Source organism: Akebia trifoliata, chromosome 12, assembly GCF_017979445.1.
Source record: "Akebia trifoliata isolate Shusen 1 chromosome 12, ASM1797944v1, whole genome shotgun sequence".
Lineage (NCBI taxonomy): Eukaryota > Viridiplantae > Streptophyta > Magnoliopsida > Ranunculales > Lardizabalaceae > Akebia > Akebia trifoliata.
The window spans coordinates 23,894,671-23,912,465 of NC_141386.1; the positions used below are offsets into that span (position 1 = coordinate 23,894,671).

The window sequence follows — 17,795 nt, forward strand, 5'->3', positions numbered from 1 at the left end:
CTTAGTTTTTGCACAAGTTTCCTTCTGAATTTTTCTTCTTGATGGGATATTTTCCCTTATTTGATGATGCACTAATTTTTTCCTAGATCTTCTCTTTAGGTTTTCAATCTAGCGGGATTTATTTTTCTTTTTCTGATGATGTCTTGATTTTTGCCTAGGTCACCTTTTCAGGTTTTCAACCTAGCATGCCTTTTTTTTATGGTTATGCCATAACTTTTGCCTAAGTTATCCTTTTGGATTTTCAATTTAGCGGGTTTCTTTTTCTTTTTGATGATCTTCAATATTCAACTCGACAACTTCTTAGTTCCCTGCACCTTAACTGAGTCAATCAACATTCAAAAGGACTTAATAGGTGGGCTTAGGACATGGTTTAGAAAGAAAAGGTATAAGGCTCGACTTCTCCAAAATGCCCTTAGTTTGATATTCTCTATTTTTCTTTTGATTCTCTTTTAATTTTAGTGCCTCTAGTTTGTCATTCTTTTTTTGTAAATCCTTTTGACACTTTTTTTTAATGCCCCTAGTTTGGCATTATTTTCTTTTCTATCAATTCTTTTTATTCTTTTTATTCTAATGCATCTAGTTTGGCATTATTTTCTTTTGAACCTTTTAATAAGGGATTTTCTTTTGGATGACACTTTTCTTAAGAAAATACATTTTTTCTTTTGTGTGTGACCGGGCTTGAAGTAACTTCTCAGATTGCCTACGTACTAAAAATATTTCTTTTCTCTTTTGGGATCAGGTTAAAACGTAGTTCATACAAGACTTTCCTCCCAAGGTCAGTTAGTGTGGTTTAGAAAGAAAAGGCTATTGATTTTTTTTTCAGAGGTTGCAAGGGACTAACGAAGGTTATCCTTTCTTAGTAAGACAGGAAAATGATTCGACTAAAGAAGGCCTCCTTTGGAGAAATGCTACTTCATTTAGTGAAAGTTTAGGAAACTCGATGTCTTGATTACTCTATCGAGTAAAGTCTTCTTCTACGAAATTGAGAATGAGTAATCTTTAGTCTTCTTCTACGAAATTGAATCTGATTGAGTTACTTCTATTTGACATTGACTTGTTCAACCCTTTTCAAACTTCAAAGAATATCTCATATTCTTTTGTGAATGAGAACTTTTCTCATTTTAGTGAAAAATATGATGGGTCCTTTTTTGTTGGTCTTAGCACCTTTATCGATGATTTCAACTTTAATTTTGAAGTTCACCATAGACTTTATGCCTTGATCTATTTTGGTGCAATCCATCAATATATCCTCATGAGACCATGCAGGAATTTTGTTGAATTTTTAAAGTAAATTTATTATTCTCTAATGTTCCCTTGAGGATAATGTAGTACCCATTTGCACTTTTTGAGTATAAACTTTAATTCCACTATTTATCAAATTTGATTAGTGAGCTTTGAGGCATTCCTCATGTCCAATTTTATGTTTACATCATTATTGCACGCCTGATAATCGAAAGCTTCTTTTTTTATTGGAATAAAAAGACATAGACTAACAAACCTGACTAAAAGTTAAAAATTAATAAATCTTAACATAAAGGAATTAACTGACTGATTTTAAAGACTAACGCAACTGACGCTTAAAAGAAAAATCAAAATGGGGATATGATTCTGAATGAGAGGACACAATGCTAGGGTTTATGCCACTTTAGATATCTTCATAATGGATGATTCGAGCTCGTCCGCTTTTGCCACATTTTCATGTTCTGATTCAAGCTTATCTGATACTTAAAATCCTGTTTCTTCAATATTTTCTCTGCTTTTCAATTATGCTACTGCCTCAGGGTATATAGGTTCATTCTTGCATGGTGAGGATGTACTATTAAAACTAATCGAGTGAATGAAGAAAACTGGGCTAATTAATTCGGGTTTGCTTATAGATATTAGGTTCAGAGTATGAGGATGTTGATTTTGAAATGTAGGCAAAGGGTTAATTTTAACATTGGACGCAGTAAGAGTGGGTATGGTGACCTTTCCTTACTCAATAAGGTCTTGAATAGCATGGCGAAGACTAAGGAATTTATCAAGAACATGACCAGACATCTGATGAAATTCATAGAATTGTCCATTATCCTTGTTTGGAGGAAGAGGATTGGGCAAAGGCTTAGGTTGTAATGGTGTCAGCAATTCTCTTTTTATCAACTTTTGATAGGCAATATTAAGGAACATTCAAAGATTGGCGAATTATTTTCTAGACTTGGCTTGTAAGGATTGAGTGGCTTGAGGAGCTAGTGCAAAAGAAGTGTTAGCTACTTGTAAGGAATTGGTACTGGGTTTGAAATGTTTAGATTTTGATTCAGATGAGTTACTGAAAAGCATCGAAGAGTAGGCATCCTCAACTTGATTTCCAACCTTAAGGAGGGATTGAAAAGTGGAAAGGTACTAAGGCATCAAGTACTTGGCATAATTTGGAGTGAGATTCCTAAGGATGATCTTGATTTGTTTCTTCTTTTGATGTCGATCCCACAATTGAGTGATTTTAACTTTCCATCGAGCAATGAACTCAGTGAAAGTTTTCTCGAGCTTTTGTTTAGTAGTTTCTAGATCTTTTCTTATGAGTTCAATATCCGTGTTGAATGAATATCGACCAATAAACTCTTTTATCAATTCATGTCATGTTCTTACCCGAAATGAATCCAATGATATTAGTCAGCGTAGGGCAGGACCTGTAAGGGTTCTTTGAAAAAGTTGTGTCATATGTTCTTCACTCAAATCCTGAGATTGCATGATGCCGACATATACTTTTAAGTAAGTCCTAGGACATCTAATCCCATCAAACTTCTCCATCTCTGGTATTGTGAACTTCTCTGACAGACGGACCATGGGAAATAACGTCATTGCCCATAATCCAAGAGTAAGATCATCAGGGTCTTTGATATTCTTCAAAGCAATTTCAACCTGAGTTATTCAATGAGCTAAGACATGGTCAACGTGTAATTGATCATCTTCTTGATTTTCGATGAGGTCAAATACATCCTGAGGTTCTATAACTTTATCTTTTTTTCTTTTCAATCTTCAAGGCTTCAATTTATATCTGGACAGAAGTGATAATTTGTGCTTGAAAAGATTCATAAATCTGACGGAGCGCTGCTTCATCCATGGTACTTATTTTTTCTTGTGGCAAAGCCTGACTACTTGGCAATGGTACTTTGGAAATACGACTTTTTTCACGGGCTCAAAGTGGTACATATGGAGATTTAGAACGTTTGGGACCAATTATCACTTGAGTGGAAGTACACCAAGATTAATCATTGATTATAAAGGTTTGATTCTTAACCACATGATTAAAATTTTGAGATTAGCCTAAGTCTAGTGGGAAACATTGAATCCAATTGCACTATAAGTCTATAGTAACCAAGAATGTTAGAAAGGTTAGTCACGGGTATACCCCTAACTGGGATAGAACCTTTGATCAGATAAATTAATTTGACTTTAAGATCAAATCTTTTTGGTATAAAATAGTCTGAGTCTTTTGAAAGTAAAACCGATTGGTCCAACTGGTTTAGTGTTGATCGATTTGATCCATTTGTTGATTGGGCCAATTGATTTACATTTCACACATTGGGTTGGACCGATACTGCGGGTCTAGTTTGAACAGTCTGGATCGGTCCGCCCATTTACTTGTTAGTTGGATTGATTAGAGCAATCCGGGAACACCCATAGTCAGTTCGGGTCGTGACCTATAAGAAGATTTCTAAACTCTAGGTATACTACGTGCAATGCAATTTATCTGGCTACCCTTACCCAAGTACACCTATATGCCCTCGAGGGTACTCAATCAGATGGTATATGGTGACTTGGTTTGATATACCGTATAGGTGATAATCTAAGACTCAAACTCAAATCTCTGAAATCAAAAGTAGTCAGTTTAATTCCCAATTGAGAGGTAGCGCACAATGTTGAGTAAGGGCTCACTTAAATACCTCTCGTGTAGAATAGACGTTGTCTATCCCCCTCGTACAATAGGGTACAACGGGGCAAGATCTCGCTTAGGTACAGATTTTGACCAAGAAGTGCAATTGGTGAACTTATATTAACTTTGATATACTGTATAAGTACGAGTTTAGGGTTGGTGATCAGAACATGTGACTTTGTGGGTTATAATAGGACAAAGGCTCAGGTTGCTCTAGCGTGGGTGCATTGATATAACTTTCAGAGTCACCTGATCAAATGGAATTGACGCCCCAATTTTATATACCCTAAGGTACGTGACTGGAGTTGTGATTTTCATGAATGACGTCGCATCTCTAAAGAGACCAGGCCACGCACTAGTGTCACGTTGGCTATAAGGGATATGCAAGCGTGCAATGCAATAAAATAAACGTGCTAGTGGTGTGTGCTAAGTACGGTGGGGTGTGCTCAGGGCATATTTCGGATAAATGGGCCTATGGGCCAGATCAAACCATACAAGCAAAAATAGATATTGATCATGAAATACAAAAAATATTCATATCATTCAGTTCAAGATCAAAGCATGCACGTCTCATGTGTATATCAATTAAGATCATGGCATTTCAGATAATCAATCAACAAAGATAACACATCCATAATTAAGCATCAACTAATCACAAGAACAAAACCCCCTTATTTTTTTAATGAACAAATTTTTTTTTTGTGGTCCAAACAAGGATTGCTTTGGGTGACCCAGACTAATTCAAAATTTCAAAGAATATTGAATCGATGATAGAATGATAGTTGTTGAGATGAGGAGTCATGACTCTTTTTTTTTCTTTTTTAAAAAATAAAGAAAAAAAAACTAACTATTAAATAATTAAATAAACCTAAAAAAAACTACCAAAAATAAAATTTTATTACCACACCAATTTACACGTTTGAGAGAAAAATTCACAAGCATTCTAATGATGCATTACATGTAAAAATTGGTGTGCCAAAAAAAAAAGAAATTTATTCTTTCTTTAACAACAGCGCTAGCAAGTTTTTTTTATCTATATAAATCATATGAGCCAGCAACATACAATTCAACAAAACCTTTTTTTATATTTTTTATATTTTCAATTAGTACTTCGTCCATTCTCAACACCTAAACCATACAACACACTTGCATATCTCTTAGTTGATCCATTTAAGATAAAATCTTTCAATTTCTTGAAAGAAAAAGCTGTACGCAAACTATTCGAACCCGCTTGATTATAGATTCCAATCCTCTCAACTTCCAACAACTCCGCAAGTGTGTTTAATCCATCATGAAGATTATTGCATAATTTCATAAGATGCTTAATATCATAAACAGTTGGAAAATACATTTTAATCAGATCAAGGAGTCCAACCTGAGTGTGACGCCCCACCAAACGCTAACCCAAATCCCAAGGCCACCTTGAGGCACTAGGTGGCGCCTCAAAATTTTGGCATGGTCTCCTTTATCTATGTTAGCGTTTCACGGAACTCAAACCTGATAAACCAAATCCAAACAATCCTGTATAAAGCAACATACCAACAATGAATAAGAAGCGGAAGACGAAAAATTTTACGAACATCATAAGCGAGGTCAGAGTTGCCCAAAAAGAATAAAGATATACAAGATTACAAAAATTTATCCTCACTCTAACATAGCCTTATCACTCGGCCAAAAACACTATGTACACCTCCTAAGACGAACAAACTCCTAAGGGAAGTAATCCCAATGCTCACCGGGTAATGGACACTGGTCATCGATCTGACCAACCAGATGCTCCTCGACTGATGGCTCAACACTCGCCTCCCCAAGCACAGACTCTACAATTAAAAAAATGGAAGGAAACGGTGAGTAACAATGGTTACCCAGTAGGTCCACAAACAATTCCTACTAATAACCTCACCTAACGTAATCGAATAATCATATTGAATCATTTTAAAACATGTAAATTTTACAATTGAAACTATGATTAACTGATACATATAGCCAGGGATGAGCAACTAAATAGTTTAAAAGTTACACATAACATCAATCATCCATACTCATTATACATTTTTCCTTTTATGCAAATACAGTTGACAACATTGAAATAATAGACATGCTTTGCAATTTACAATTCGAAATATAACAACAAATACATAGTATAAGTGGTAGAGTAATAGAATTTGAGATTTGGGATTCACGACTGGATCGCTCCCAGTCGGGACATGATGTTACAACATAAGTCTGACTTTTAGTTCCTAATTTTGTGGTCGATCGCTGCGCTTATCGCACTAGTGACCATTTATCTGGCTCAGGCGGGCCGTTTGACGTGACCGTAAGCAATGGGTCTCTTTTCGATGTGTCAGAACGTTCGACTATTACTAGATTATTAGTGACTACTGACCAATCATTTTCATCTATGCCTATCAGGCGTGCATGTGATTCCCAAAATAACACTCCACTCGTATACGACCACCTTTACAATACACGTTCACTGGTAAAGATAAGATATAAATGGACCCGGATTCCAATTGTGACTCCATTCTCATATGCGTCCCATACCACGTATGAGCTTGGTGGTCCTTATCATACATCCCAAGAGAGTGCACCCCTCCAGATGATGTGACGCACTATCTCTTTAGGCATTCACACACACATATATATATATATATATATATATATATGTATATAGTTTTTCATTTAAAACAAAAGAGAAATTAACAGAACAGGGTTGAGAATGGATATCCAGTTCCTATCATGCAATTGTGACCCCCTCGACCTAAAAATAAATAATAGTACTCAGCTCATGCATTAACATAATCTTTAATAAACATACAACCCTTTCATTAATAACCTGGATATCCTTTCACCAACCTACACACAAAATACAATGTAAAAGACAGACATCACCCCTCGGGTGTGACTCTAACATTTTACCGATCATCTCCTTTTCTATTCTCTCGACATTCTCACTTTTCGTCTTTTCAAATTAAACCATTCATTTTCAATCTTTTAAATTCATTTTTGGTCTTTTCATCGAAAACCATCAAAGTTGTTAAAAATAAGAAAAACTGGTGAAAATTTGGCTAAGTGTCAAAAATTCAAAATTTTAAAGTTCTCGAAATTGAAAATGGGTTTTTGGAAGTGAAAGCCTCTAGCACGAGATTCGACACCATATAAATTTTATAGCCTAATTCAAAGCAACGCGAAAGTTATTACATTTTGAAAATTTGCCAAAAACGTCGAAATCTATATTTTGTTCTTGAAACCAAAATTTGGAATTTGATCATTTGAGATTTGGATCTCGAAACCATTCCCATTGTTCCGAAACGGGGGGTAAAATCTTAATTTCATTAAAGAACCTAAAGTAAATGGAATTTTAATGAAATGAAGGGTGGGAAAATCCAGTATAGGCAATGAGGATGCCAATGCAAAAGTCAGAGTCTCATTTTTGACTAAAAAAAATATTGTCGATGGGAGAAGGTTATTCTATCGGTGGAACCGACAGTTCTTGCCGACATAAGAATTTTGTCCGTGGAACCGACAGAATGCTCATCGGCAGGTGTCGCTAGGACCGACGGCATCTACCGATAGAACTGAACACTTCGCGATTTTTGGGTTTTTTTTCGATCAAATTTTCGGATTCTTCTTCCGTTCTTCAAACCCTTCAACCCACCCATGAATTCAACATTTCTAATTGATAAAACAACATCAAATCTCTAATTAAACATCAAATCTTTAATCATAATCATGGATTGAAAATTTAACAAATATTTCTACTGTTTACAAACAACTAACAAGTTTTGTAAAAACCTAAATGCACATTTCGAAATCTAAAGTTATCAATAGGAATCGAAAGTCCCCTACTTGGTTTGTAGACGTTGAAAGTGATGAACTCGCACAATAATCAAGGTTGGTGGTAAAAGAGTCGATGTTAGGTTGAGTTTGGTGCAAAGTGAGCGAGGGTTTGCAACTCCCTCGACGACGACACTCTCTTTTACTTCTACACAAGAAGACGAGTCTCTACTAACAAGGTGAAGCTCTGAGTTTGATGATACCCTAATTTACTTACTGATTTTTGATAGAGGGTGAGGAAAATGAACGTGAATGGGTTAACAAGGAGGGTAAGGTTGTAGCTATCGTCGTAGATGACAACTTTGTCTTCTTTGTCAGGGTTCAACGGTCCTTCCTTCTTAATGAATCTTGAGGTGAAGAGAAGAGAATCCTAGGTTTGAGAAAATGGCTGATATTTAGGTTCTTTAGAGAAGAGGGAAACAAATGAGTGAAATCGCCTCGACCCGTTTTCCACCAAATTGTGAATAGGGGTCCGATTGGTAAATTGGAGATTTTTAAGGAATAAGGAGTTGCCACCTAGTTTAGGTCTAAGAACCATAAATAACTCCAAAATGGATCAGGTTGGTCCACGGATCAGAGAAATGGGTAAGGGGTCAAATTACGGATTTTGGAACGTGTTAGGCATCAAACCCGCCTTATCGAGATAATTGGTCTCTACTACGATCCAAACTATCCTACGATCAACGGGTAGAGACTAAAGTCAAAATTATGGTCCAATCATCATCATCAAATTATATCACATGTGCTAAACGAATTTTAAGGCTAATATTTTCCAAATATCGTATAATTTCTCAAATTTCGCATAAAAATGGAAATATTTGAAAAAACCTTAATTTTAACCTATGCTTCGATGTCCATGTGGCAATATTTCAATCACGAATCCGAATGTGTAAATATTTTCTCAAATCGACTACAATAGGAATTCGTGAAAATTTTCCAAATTGGAAAGTCATCAATGTGGAACATCTAAATTGGTACTTTATGAGATTTCTAATTCAGAAATACAAAATTATCCATATCAAAAAATCATGAATATGCCAAATTTTAAATTAGATATTAGCAAATATGAATTTTCCGAAGTAAAAAATAATAATTAAAAATTTTCCAAATTAGAAAATTATAAATTTCAAGATTAGAACGTTCCAAAATCGAATCTCTCAAAAATGGGAATTGTGATCAGGACAATTCCAATCACGAACATGTAGAAGATCAATAAGTCGACGCATCAATAATCCAATTATGCAAAATTTCACATTAAAACATTAGTGACATAGGGCCAATGAGGGAATCAATCATTCACACATATATGCAAAAAATTTTGAACAAAGGATACATTGCAAATATTAGTAAATTGATTGATGAATTAATTCACATATACATGAAAATCAGTGAGTCAACTCGCACCTATTTTATTGAGAAAATCAATTTTAAATTTCTTAAATACTCAAAAATCAGTGAGTCAACTCCCGTGTCACTTTGATAAAAAAAAACAAATTTCGGACTTCTAAGCACATAAAAAACTATGAGTTGACTTGCGTGTCACTTTGATAGAAAAATCCAATTTTGAAACTTCCAAGCACATAGAAAAATAATGAGTCGACTCGTGTTACTTTGATAAAAAAACAAATTTCAGACGTCTAAGCACATAAAAAATAGTGAGTCGACTCGTGTGTCACTTTGATAAAAAATCCAATTTTGAAACTTCTAATCACATAAAAAGATAGCGAGTTGACTCATGAGAATTTACGAATTAATACTCATGAATAAAACCTACACATAGAATAACGATTAAAGAGGCGTAAGAATAAACAAAGAAAAAACCGAACTTACCACTTGCAAGGGTCGAGTTCTGTGAGATTCCTTCAGAGTATTAGGCCAACAATCTGATTGTGTGAATGTTGCTTCAAAAATCTACGGATAAGAGCTTCAACGGCACGATAGTTCTGGGCTTCTTGAGAGGAAAAGAGGATGGACGGCTGCTGTAGAATTTTTCAGAGGTAAGGAGATCGAATAGACCGCTTGCAAGATTGGAAATATGTTCCTTCTATGACGCACAATGGATGTGGTAGGCTGATTACAGTAATGGTAACTGCTATGAGGGTGACACTAGAGAGGGTGCTTGACAAAAATGATGTTACAGCAATGGCTGCAATGGAGTGGGAACTTGGGTGTTGCAAGGGTTGTAATATAGTGAGACTGAGGCATCACAATGAGATCGGGGACATTGATGCTATGGGGTTGCTATTGAAGAGGAAATGATAGATAATATGGGTGGTGTTAATGGTGATGATGGCTGCTGTCAATAGTGAAGAAGGGCTGCTGTTAATGGTCGTAATGGATAGATTTTGGGGCTGCTTATAGAGGGAGTTTGGGGCTATATTGAACGGTAGTTGGGGCTGTTGGAGAAGGTGATAATGGGGCTGATCTACAGTCTGAAAAACCAAAAGAATGGGGGGCTGAAAATGTGATAAAGGAATGCTGTTTTGAACAGTGATTGGGGCGATTGGAGAAGGTAATGATGGTTGGAGAGGAAGATCGATTGAAAAAGAGTAATGAGGGCTATGGCTTGGGGACGTGTAGAGGCTATTATTAGGGCTGAAGAAGATAAAGTAGAAGGGAGATGATGAAGACAATGAGGGCTGCTGTCCTCCCTCTTTGTTGTTCCTTTTCTTGTTGTAAAACAACAAGCCTCTCCCCTTTTGTTACTCCAAAAAAACAATCGTCAGACTTCTTGCTATTTTTTTGCCAAAACATCAATTTTCTTCTTTTATGGGTTCAAAGAAAATGTCATCCTCTCCCCTCAAGAGAACATAGGATTCTCCTTTTATAATGTTTACTTTTTATTTTCTCCTTTTCTAAACTTTTTCTTTCTTTCATTTTTTATGATTTAATTTAATTTAATTTCTTTTTTATTTTATTTACTTCTTTCTTTGACTGAACTAATAGGGAGAATATCTCTTTCTTTGAGTTTAGAAAGAAAATGACCGTGATCCCATACTTCGCAACACGTGGCACATTGGTGGATCACTATTAATTAAATTTCGATTTTTAATTTTGGTTGATGGTTTAGGTTACAATTTTTAATTTTGGTTTGATTTTAATTTGATGGGTTAATTATGTTTCACTTTTCGATCTTGATTGATTGATTAAATTAAGATTTTAATTCGATTGGTTGATTATGTTTTAATTTGAATATTGATTGGTCGATTAAATTTTAAATTCAATTTGATTGATCGATTGGGTTTTAATTTTAATGTTAATTGGTTGATCGAGTTTTAATTTCAATTTGATTAGTTGATTGGATTTTAATTTAAATGTTGATGGGTTGATTAAATTTTGGATTGAATGTTGATTTAAATTTTAATTGTTTAATTTTAAATATTTGATCTTAATTGTTTAATTTTTAATTTGAATTTTACTTTTTAATTGTTTAAATTTGAATTGTTTAATTTATTTTTTAATTTTTGTTTTGATTTAAAAGGCTTCAAATTGGTTGTTTTATTTTGATTTTCCTAATAATCAAGGTCTCTACGTGCACGTTGGACATCAAGGGGCATTTTGGTCATTTTTTGATTTTTTTATAAATTTCTCTGAATTCATCGATTTGGTCCTTGTTAGACTCAAAATTTATTATGAGTGCAATGGTGGTACTTTTCAGACTTTTCGGAGGTCTGAAATTTATGAGGGGTATTGGCGTGAAGTTTCTTTCAGTCGCAACGTGATTATTTTTGAGTCTCGAGGTCATGTTTTCCTAGCTTAGCGAGGTCTTTAAGTTGTCTAAATGTGTAATGAGCCTAAACATACGTGCTTGCTAAGTTGAGTGTATGGTGTACCGATCCTAAGCGTGTGTAATTCTATGTTGCGTGGTAAGGAGAAAAAAATGAATAAAATTAGAAGAAAAAAGGGAATTAGAAGGATGCTTCTCTCAAGCTTTCGAGTTCTTTGTGCTCATCATTAGAAATTCACAACAACCGGGTGACGGATCGCGAAGTCAAGCGTATGCAATAATGGGGTGTCTACAATGAGGATGAAAGAAAGTTTGTTTCTTTTATAAAAAGTTGAGGGCATACTTGTAATTTTCCCATCATTTCTAGTTTCGATCGTAACTTAACTATTTGGACTCGAAAAATGACAAACGAGTATACCATTTCGAATAAGTTTTTGTTGCGGTCCTAATGGTGTGGTCGAATCTTCCTGATTCTCCCTTTAACGAAATTTTTTTATTTTGGATCCCGTTTAACACGAAATTCGAGGATTTGTTAACTTTTCCACCCGAACTTGAATTCAAACTTGCTTATAGGTTAAAGTATATATTTCGATCGTTTTGAAACTAATGGCGAAGTCGATTTTCAACAAAAATGAATATGGCATAATCCGGGCACTTTACTCTAAGTTTTCTTTTTAGAATATTTCTCGAATTAATACTATATGATATCTTCGAGATACGAGTTAAAAACACGGGGTGTTTCACTGAGTTTTTGGCAAATTTTGGCAAGTTAAAGAGTATTAACAAATATCCAATGTCATATCTGCTATGAAACGTCACCCAATGAACGTTATCGTTCAAAACGATCCCAAATGACATCAATAGATCACCAAACCAATGCACATCGACGCCCATCTTGATGTCCTTCCTGAAATCAATCTCGTTCTGGCTTAAAAGCTCAAGGGAATCATTTGCGAAGACGTCGTCATTAACGTTAAAATCATGAAAATCAAATTACCAAATAAAGAATTTCAGTTCCACACGTAAGAAGATTTCCTTCCTCGTTTGAAAAGGTTAACCCTAATTGGATTAATTTCAACATATTGATATTCACCTTCAATGTCTAATAATGGTAATCAGAACTGTTGCTGAAATTTCAAACATTACTAAAAACAATTTCAAGAAACTTTATATGTATGGGTAATCATCTATGATTTCCCTAATTAGAGCAAATCCTTCTTCAAAATTATCAAACCAAACCTCTCTGATGTGAATCGGATTCATTTTTGAAAGACTCCATAATCTCAACGAATCAATCAAAGTTGTCCAATAATAATCTTCTAAAAATAAATCTGTAAATAAATCATTAACAATCTGAACCAAAGAACTCCTAACCAGATTTGGATATGCTTTGATGTTTTTATCAACAAAATAAATCAATTGATGCAACTAAACAAATGAGAGAGAAAGAGAGGGATGAAGTATGGAGATATTATTTTCTCTTTTATTTTACTGTTTTTTTGTCTTCTTCTTTCTCATTGGAGAAGAAGATAGAAATAGGAAAAAAAAACGTTTTTACAACATTAAAAAAGATAATTTTTTTATTTCTTACCACATCACTCACAAATAATTTGTTTGAGAAGAAGATGAAAAATAAAAAATCATTTTCTGCTAATGGCATACCACGTATATATATATATTGTAATTTTTTTCTTGGAATTCTCTCCTCATCACGAACAACATTAAATTTTTTTTTTTTTTGTTTATTAGCACATCACTTACAAATAATTTATTTTCATAACTCGTCTCTCATGCATAATAATGTGCTAAAAAAATTTCATAAAAAACTGTGACTCCTCATCCCAACTACCATCATTCTATCTTCAATGAAACTAACCTCTTGAATTATTTAAGGTCATCCCAAGCGACCCTTGATTGAACCATAGAAAATAATATCATATTCAAAATCCAATCAAATGATGCAAAAAGAACAAAAATAATGAAATCTAAAAAATTAAAATAAATAAACACATAAATAAAATAAAAATTAGGCCTATTTGGAAAGAAATCAATATTTGGGATTTTTTAAGTTTAATCCACAAAAATATTTTTCAGTGGAGTCGTCACTAAAAGCGTCCTTAATTCACGGGGTATGCAGATCCACCTTTTTTGGGTGTTTGGGAGTCGCCACCTAGTTATTACGATCTAGGAGTTGAACATTGATTCTAAATAAATAAAAACAACTAATCTACGAATAAAAAGAAATTATGGTCTGGGGATCACGTTACGGGGTTGGAAGGTGTTAGGCACTAACCCCCGTCCAGCAAACGCCGATCTTTACTATTTCCCAACTAACATTATATTATAAAATAAACCTAAAAAATTACAAAAAAAAAGACATAAAATAATTACCTGGTAGATTACAACGGTTCCCTCAGTATTGGCGGAGAGTGTCCTTACTATATCTTCGTCACTGGATATGTTTATGATATCCAAATTGAAGTATCTTTCTTTTAGATTTGAGTGTTTTCTATATTTTTTAAAAAAATTTAGGTGTTTTTGGAAGGTTTATGGGAGTTTTTTGAGTAAAAATTATGGATTGGATGATAGTTAGGGGGTTAAGACTCCAAAATTAGGGTTTGGGGAAGGCTAGGGAGATTTTTTGACCTACTTTTCCTAGGATTTATTTTAACCTGCGAGATTGAGTTGTGGAGGTTCTTATTTATAGATTTTTTTGGAAGAGTTGGTGTTTAATTAGGTTTCTTTTAGATAAGATAAATTAAGGTTTTGACTTAAGTCTTATTTGATTGACTTGATTTCTTTAGATTAGGATTTTAATTATTAGGGTTTTGACTTAAGTCTTATTTGATTGACTAGGTTTCTTTATATTAGGATTTTAATTATGATTTTGATTTAAGTTTTATTTAATTTACTAGATTTCTTTAGATTAGAGTTGTAATTCTTATGTACAATGAAAGAATATATTTTTGATTTTTGAAAAACCCCCCTTAATTATATTTTAATTCTTTAGGCCCGCAGATGGAGGGGTCTTTTAATAAATATCAAGGGGCTCCACTTAATTAAGTGGGCAACCATCAACAATTTTGCTTGAAAGCTTGATTGATTGGTTAAAGTTTTTAATATTAATTAGGATTTTACTTTACATTAATTAATATTTTCATTATTAATTTTAAAATTTTAAATTGATAAAATTAGAAAATTATCGTTTTGCCCTGAAGAGGATTTTTACGTTTCGAGGTTATTTTTTAACGTTTTGAGATGTTTTGGAATTGATTTTTTCACTAGAAATTTAATGGGAGTATCAATTTGTGTCATTTATGAATTTTTGATGTGAAATGACAGAGGATCCTATGAAGGGCATTTTCGTAATTTTATCAAATTTTGTGAAAATTGGCGAAATGGTTTATTTGATTTCAATTTGTTATTTTATGTATTTGAAAGAGTTTTTCTAAGCGTACTGTGGGCTCTAAGAATGTTTTGATATTATGGGTATTTTGATAATTTGATCATTTTTTAGTGAATTTTATCGTAAAACTTCTTTTTGTCTAAAAATGATGATTTCTACGTTGTGAGTCATATTTTTCTAGCGTAGCGTGGTTTCTAAAGTTTTGCTTGTTTGAGATACCTCATCTGAATTTTTGAAACATATCTAGTAATAGATATAACATTGGAATAATCATCCATCATTGGGAATCGTCACAATCGGGTTGACGAATTGATTAATCAGGTGAGTGCAAAAATGATGTGTCTACACTTTCTATGAGAAAAAAATCAAATTACACTAAATGATATATTCCAAGAATATTCCCTTGGTAAGAAAATGACATTTGTTACCTTGAGAGATGAGTTGAGGCCTATTGCTAGGACCTAATTTGACTGTAAGTATCAAAGATGGGATGATCTGTACCAACTCCAATATCCTAGAATGAACCCAACCAGCATTTGATTTTACTAATGAGAAGCCAAATTCTTACTCCTTAGAGTCGAGATGAAACTTGTAATAATGCAATGAACAACGCATATTCACAGTAGGCAACTCCTTAATAGAAATATCGTGCATGGTTGGAATAGAAGGGGAAGTTTGATAGAGGAAAATCTGAAGGAAGTACCTTATTACAAACAAGCATGGTGCAAGGCAACGTTGTCATAATCCTCAAAACATAGAATAATGACATGCCCTACTAAGGAAGGTACGGTGAGAGGTTACAAGTCTAGTAGAAAATATGAAATGACTTCTCACTTACCTTTTAGACAAGATGGCGGGATAAGATATGCCACTTATCTCTTCTTCTATCATGTTAGGAAAGGTCAAAACACATAAATTTTTTGAATTATTCTTGAAACTTTATTGAATTATTGATTGATTTGATTGTTAGAATGTAATTACATGCACTACACCTTACTGAAGTCATAGAAGAAGATTATTGTTCAATATTACAAATCTTGAGGAGGGGTAGATACATTTATCTCTATCGTTGGTATCATATGTGGGAGATATTGAAAAATAAAGAAATGAGACAAATTACAAGGTCAAAATTGAATGCAAACTGAAGGTAATGATGATGTTAGGTGGAGTGGAGAATTATGCTCTTCAGTTAGGGAACTAGAAATGATATTGAAGGACTTAGGCATATGACTCCAAGAATAATAGGAGTTGTACAAAAAACCTGATGCAAGATATTTGTTTCTCTATTAGTAGGTGGAAGATTTATCAATGAGTGTTCCTAAAAAATCCATTGTGCAAGTTATGAACCTATGTATGAAAGAGGATGAAGTCGAATTAATGATGCACCTAGAAGAGAAGGCTTCATTATCAAATATTACATATAGGTTGAGAGAGAATTCACTCAAGAGGAGATGAGGGTGAAGTAATGAAGGCCAAGAACAATCTAATAGTTTTAGTAAAAGGGAAGTTGGCAACTCGGTTGGGCCTTGTACATTTTTTATTTTTTTGGTGGGGGGTTTGGTTTAGATTGGTAATTTTTCCAAGCGAGCAGATGATTGCACAACTAAATTACTCTGGCACAAAAGTAATGATAATAGGGATATGGGTTATTTGAAGTATTGGAAATCGAAGGCACTAGGAAGAGGTTCTCATCTTTCGCCTTCGCCTAGAAACTTTGACTAGCTTAGTATTCCAAGTCCTGTCAGAGTTGGGAAGATCATGGATAGCAAACACCTCCCATTTACGATGAATGTGACTAATGATGATCACTCCTCATTAGATACCCTAATTTTTTTTATGCCAACACATGGTTTGTTGTAAGGATGGTCATGTCTTCCACTGTGTCAAAACAGTAAAATTTCGACATCATTGTATCTTCTATAGAAAATATAATGAATACCTTCAAAGTCTTGTGTCAAGGGCTAATAGTCGAAATACCAGTTTACAAGCAGAGAAGGAAATGTCATATGCTTATTGGGTTAGGGAACAATTACATGATGATTTCAGTTCCTCAATCACAAAAAGCTTGCTAACGGCCCAAATACTTCTACAATTTCATATAACGCATATATAATAAATGTGTATATTTTTTATACAGCGAAGTATGAAACGGATTTATCAACACAAAACTCTGGGGTGTCAATGAAAGTTGTAACTAGTTTACGAGCAAATGCTAAAGATACAAATTATGTAGATGAAGAAATTACCTATTATGGTATTGTAAAGAAAATACTTGAGCTAGACTTCCTAGATTTCAAAGCGATAGTATTTTATTGTGATTGGGTGCGTATAGAAGATTCAAATGGGTATATGGTTAATTGAGACACAAATTTACGATATGTTAACCTAGAAAGATTGATAAAAAATATAAAAGTGGATGATGACCGTTTATTCTTGTCTCACAGGTAGTTCAAGTTTTTTATTGTAAGGATCAAAGTCGGCCTACAGAAGCTTGGCACGTGATTTTATAAGCTCTGAAGAGATTGAACAAAGATGTAGACGGTTTTGAATCTCCTCTAGCATTTGTGGCAAGTAACGTGAATACTTTATCATCTGTTATTAAAGAAGACATCATTGAAAACGATGATGAAAACTAACTATATTGGTACATTATGTATATATTTATGAAAAGTAATGTGTTGTAATATTAATAATATATTTTTATTTCTTTCAAATGCAAATTCATTGTTGATATTGTGTAATATGTTTTGCTTTGGTTGCTATTTAACTTACTATTTAGTTTATTGCTTTCATTTTTAATCTTATTGCTTTCAAATATCTATAATATTTTTTAATGTTACTCTATACATGCATTATGTCGTTAATAGAGGATTCTAATAATTGTTGATAGAGAATTCTGACAGCTCGTTGACATT

The 17,795-nt window shown here is 33.7% G+C and overlaps 1 pseudogene; it reads right to left on the reverse strand.

The window, feature by feature from the left end:
* Positions 1-5,009: 5,009 nt before the first annotated feature.
* On the reverse strand, positions 5,010-12,749 carry LOC147389103 (putative CCR4-associated factor 1 homolog 6 pseudogene; annotated as a pseudogene).
* Positions 12,750-17,795: the final 5,046 nt, after the last annotated feature.